Source organism: Neoarius graeffei, chromosome 5 (genome assembly GCF_027579695.1).
Source record: "Neoarius graeffei isolate fNeoGra1 chromosome 5, fNeoGra1.pri, whole genome shotgun sequence".
Taxonomy (NCBI): Eukaryota; Metazoa; Chordata; class Actinopteri; order Siluriformes; family Ariidae; genus Neoarius; species Neoarius graeffei.
This window is the reverse complement of record NC_083573.1, coordinates 31,692,122-31,698,121: the sequence shown is the minus strand read 5'-3', so window position 1 is coordinate 31,698,121 and position 6,000 is coordinate 31,692,122.

Genomic DNA, 6,000 nt, shown 5'->3' with positions numbered 1-6,000 from the left:
CCTACTTTTTTCAAACTTTCCTGATTGCTATCAAAACAAACAAAACTTCCGGCTTGATTACGTCAGCATGCGAAAGAGGGCGCGTGCGTTTTTTGACAACGTTGGCAGATGTCAGTGACTTTGATTTCTGCTGTACGTTTTACTTCCGTCCTACGATGTCTCGCACAGGTCTCAACGAATCTTGTTTCCAGCCGTTGCTTTGACATACGGACTGATATATTACAGAGCATATTTCAAACACTCAGAACTTGCTATAGCAGCGACAAAATAGCGATCAAAAATGCGTTCTGATATTTAATAAAATGAGAGAAATAGAATTTTGATATTAAAAAATTTGCCTTCAGTTCTTTAAGTTCCAAACATAAGGCACAAATATTTTAATACTTTATTACACTTTTGTTAAGTATATCTTGATCAAAAGTTTAAGTATAAGCTTAATATACCTAGACTTTTCTATATACTTTTCAGTATAAGATAACTTATGTATAACTTTTATTAAGTATATCTCTGATAAGTAAATAAAAAGTAAACTGAAAGCATACTCTCTTATTTTTAGTTTCAAAGACGTATACTAGAAGCACACTTGAATAAACTTCTTTTTTGTAAGGGAACACACACTTCCTGTGGTGATGGATGTAAGAGTGCACTTAGAAACATTCATAAATGCTCAAACACTCATACACACCCAGGACCCCCATAAATATTATTCATATGGATCATTTGTGTGGCTGGAATGAAACATTTGAGTGGCGTGAGTGAGTCTATTTGTGTGTGTGTGTGTGTGTGTGTGTGTGTGTGTGTGTGTGTGTGTGTGTATGCATGAAGGTTACACACAAGGGAATGGTCACACTCAGTGCCTGCATATACACGTTATTCATGCTATTCGCTCATACATATGTAAACCTGATTCGCTTCTGTGCATTCATGTATAGAAACTAAAGCTGTGGACACTCCCCTAGCGCACATAATCTGCTCATATTCAACAATAGTCCACCAATTTGTGTCTTAACTCAGATCAGGAAGGACGTATTTCCAAATCCAGCAGGAAGCATTAACAACTAAATGACGCCTTAAAGCTTTGTCAGGAATTGCTATTTTGTTCATTTGGGAGCACAAATCTTCTGAGAGTGAGTCACAGGGCAAGAAAGACTACCAAGTGTAAGAGATGAGAATTGGGGGGGGGGGGGGCGTGTGTGTGTGTGTGTGTGTGCGTGTGTTTCTGCCCATTTTATTTGAGAGTTTATTTTAATAGAAATATTAAAATTTAGAACATTTTAATAACAGGGGGAAAAAACTAAATAAACAAAATACAGAACATTATTTCAGCACTATTTTTCACAAAGGTCAATATTTTTATTCCATATACTGTACATATACAAGCCTTTGTGTGTGTGTCATGTATAAGAATGAAGGTGTGTGAGAGAAGACTTCCATCAGCGGCCTCAATTTGACATCCCGTGTCTTGTATGTGTGTGTGTGTGTGTGCTCAAGGAGAGAAATAGAGAAAGATGTGATGTCAATTCTAATGTGCCACAGTAGTAGTAAGGCGCTTCACTGCTATTGATTGGGCCACCTTGTTATTGATGAATTTAATTTCATCCCCTCTTTTGTCAAAATGTCACCGCCATTTAACAATGACACACGCCAACATGCCTGTCTCACCATACACCACTCCATTCTTCTCACACACATTATAGCCTGCTGCTTCATTCATATATTTCATATAAATCACAGGTCCAACACCAGCTGCTGTGCTATACGTCTGTGTCTGAATAATGTGCTTTTCTTGCTATGGTAATTTACAATTCCCTGAACTTGCACATTTCTGCAGCTGTCAAAATATGATGGTCATTAATAACTTGAGACCGCACCATCAATCACACAGGCCTTGCATGTTAATGAGGTAATATTCGGTATATTAAAGCAGCCTCAAAAGAATAACCAGAATAGTGCTCGGATAAATATGTTGGTTTATATTTTAACAGCTCCCTCCAGCACTGTCAGGAGAAGCAAGTTTTTTGGGAATGAATAATTTGTTGAGAACATCTTTTGGTGTGTTTGATCTGTTTCTCAGCTCCAGATCTTATGCTCTCCAATCTCCTATCTTAGAACAAACAAGCCTGTGTGGGTGTAGGCTTTTTTGTGTATTACACCAGGATATCAGAAGACGGGGTGATGAGGAGGAAGGGAACGGTTTGGAAGAGGTGTTAGCTCCATATCCTGACGACACTGTCTTATTTTCCTCTCCTTCAATCTCACACTCTGGCTCTCTCTCTCTCTCTCTCTCTCTCTCTCTCTCTCTATCCCTTTCTCCTATCCTTCTCCCCTTCTCACAGGCGCACAACCACACTCAGACTCCACCAGAAATAATTGCTTTTGTCTGAGAAGAGTGCATGAGGGAGGGAGGGAGGGAGGGAGGGAGGGAAGGAGGGAGAGAGGGAGAGAGGGAGGGAAGGAGGGCCCGCACAGCCTGCTACCTCTGCGCATGAAGGGGGACATGCGAGGGACAACTGGTCACTTTTCCGTTCAGTCATTTTTTTTTCTGCGCACCTGTGTAGCACGAAAGCATAGTGCAATATTCCGAGCCCTGTGCATATGCACTCTGTGGACCCCTAAAGAAACGAGTCAATTACCATCATCTTCTTTTCTCCTTGTTTTGTTTCTTTTCTTAATACTGTACTTTGACTGCATAATCGCTCCCGCTATGTTTAAAGCTGCCGTCAACTTATTTTCATAATCAGCTTTTTAATATTAGCCGTAGCTTCCATAGTGAACTCGCTACAGATGTCTTATAAGGTCACAAGTTTGCAATAGAGTTCATTGTTAATGAAGGACAGGCAAGTGCATGTGAGCCACAGAGAGTCATGGAGGAAATACACGCTTGTGACGCTTTCGACTTGCAGCTTTTGAAAATAAATAAAAGCACCGCAGAAAGGTTCCACTTTTCCATTCGAACCTTTTTCACCTCTAATGGTTTATTACCTTGCCAGGTAGCTGCCACTGTCAATCATCTGACACGGCCACATGGTTTTGATCAGACACAAACTAGGACTTGCGATTAACTGTAATTAAACTCTAGGAACCCATAAATGTTCTGTGCGGAACTCTGTAAGAGGGCTTTCAGAGAGGGCTGCAAGTAGAACCACTTAGGGGTAAGAAACTAAAAAAAGCTGCAGTCCAAAGAATCCTTTTTTTTTTTTTTTAAGTGTACGTGCAGGACAGAAACGTTGGTACCTTTGAGAAGACAGAGAGGAATCTCCGATTTTCTTTGGACAGAAAGTTCAGTCTCCGAAACTATTTCTTTTTCTCTGAGTATCGATTTATTTATGACTCCATACTTTTCACTGTGGAACATGTGGCTGGGACTTCCAAACTCATCGTTCAAAGTCCGTTTTTTTGTTTGTTTGTTTGTTTGTTTGTTTGTTTGTTTGTTTGTTTGTTTGTTTGTTTGTTTGCTTGTTTTTGTTCATATGCCAGTTAGTTAGAAGGAGGCTGATTACTCTTGCTGCCCAGCTGTCGTAATCTGTCTGATAGAAACAGAGTTATAAAAATGGACTACAATCCATCTACAGTAGACAACATAAGTTCTTAGAAGACACACAATTATTGGCTGAAAGCTATTACAGTAATAATAATGAGGACATTTATTTAAAATGTTCCAAGATTTCCAACTTTAAACAGTTTGAACATGGATGGTCTGTTCTGGCCGGTTGACTGGAGCCTTTCTGTGTGGAGTTTGCATGTTCTCCTCTGGGTGCTCTGGTTTCCTCCAACAGTCCAAAGACATGTGGATTAGATCAACTGTCTACTCAAAATCGCCCAAAGGTGCGAATGTGAGTGTGAATAATTGTTTGTGTTAGACCAGCAGGTTGTCCAGGGTGTATCCCAACCTCTGGACCAGTGTCAGCTGGGATTGGCTCCAGCTCACCCACGACTAGCAATGGATAAACAGCGTAGATAATGAATGAATGAATGAATGAATGAATGAACTGTCAGCCCTGTCATCAATAACATGACAGTGTTCTAGCCGGCTATTCCCAAATACATCGTGAAACTGGGTGACGTAGTAGATCTCATGCACTAAGCTACCTTTTCTGAAGGAAGTGGCAGGAAAAGGAAGTAAAATGGGACGCAACTTTAAAGTGCCCACCTCACTTCCAAAACCAAAAGTATGTCCTTGTAAATGACTCTGTAATAGCAACGGTGCAGAAAGTTGTAGGTGACACATTACAGGTTGTTCAACGAGTTTCTCAGCACTCAGATGGTAATGGGATACTTTACTAAAGGGCACCTTATTCTTTCCCAAGATAACACTTAATAATGCCTTACCACTGGTCTATTACATGCACCTGTTGGGACAATCCACAACTACCATCCATTCGGAAAGTCCACAGAGGGTTTTAGCTAATCATTAAAGTAAACATTGAAAGGCTTTACTCTTTTTTTCAGCCCCGGCAGGCCTGTTCAGCGCGCAGCCTGGTGCAATCGATTTCCCTCCCATCGACTTGCAGTGTTTAGCCTATAGATTTTTCTATTTAAAAAAATCTATATTGACAATAATCTTCTGTGTAAGTGTGCGGTGCTGCGTAATGTTGCGATTGACGACACGTGACGAACCGGCCTCCCCCCCCCCGAGTGTGCGCCGATTCTGCGACACCTCACGTGAGCACTTCACATTAAGTGAACGACTCTCATCTTGTTGTGCACATACGGTCAGCTAGGGGCTACTAATACAAGCATATTCATTATAGTCATATTTTCAGTTTGCCCCAATATTATATATATATAGGACATTAGCTTAACTATGACTGGATGCAAATGGTACGCTTGTGCAGTGGTTAGAACTGTCAGCTCACAGCAAGCAGCGCTTGAACCCGATGCTCAGCTGGAGCCTTTCTGTGGAGTTTGGATGCTCTCCTCACACCTGTACGGGTTTCCTCCATGTGCACCGGTTTCCTCCAACGGTCCAAAGACATGCAGATTAGGTCGAATGGGTCATCTTATTATCTCATCTTATCTCATCTCATTATCTCTAGCTGCTTTATCCTGTTCTACAGGGTCGCAGGCAAGCTGGAGCCTATCCCAGCTGACTACGGGTGAAAGGCGGGGTACACCCTGGACAAGTCGCCAGGTCATCACAGGGCTGACACATAGACACAGACAACCATTCACACTCACATTCACACCTACGGTCAATTTAGAGTCACCAGTTAACCTAACCTGCATGTCTTTGGACTGTGGGGGAAACCGGAGCACCCGGAGGAAACCCACGCGGACACAGGCAGAACATGCAAACTCCGCACAGAAAGGCCCTCGCCGGCCACGGGGCTCGAACCCGGACCTTCTTGCTGTGAGGCGACAGCGCTAACCACTACACCACCATGCATCTTATTATTATTATTATTATTATTATTATTATTATTAATAATAGAACACATCAGGCTCAGTAGAGGTGTCCTTTTTACATGCAGTTCACCATGGTAGGTCTAGACTACTGGCCTTTATAGTAGGCTCTGATTACATATAGGTGGTTTTGAAATGTAGCCCATGTCACTGCAGTGACAATTGTCTTATTGAAGGTACGAGGAAGCCACAAAATCAATGTCGAGCAGCTGGGCTACTATGGGAGGGTGAGAGAGAGAGAGAGAGAGAGAGAGAGAGAGAGAGAGAGAGAGAGTGTAAGGGGGGTAGTAGAGGGAGGGAGGGAGGGAGGGGTGGGGGTGGAGGATGAGGTGGTGATGTGTGTGAGTTGTAGCGGCTTGGCTCTCGTTTCCACGTCGCGGCAGCGCGGAGGCAGGGCGCGCGCGCATTCGGGAGGGAGTCTGGTCGCGTGAGCCATTGGGGTTCCCGCATAACGGGAACAGACAACAAAACACGCAGGCGGACGGACCGGGAAATAGGCAAGTGATCTTCAAAAAAATAAATAAATAAACCAAAAACACAATTCCTGCGACGAAACAAGTTTTTTTGTTGTTGGTGTTTTTTTTTTTAAATTTCCAA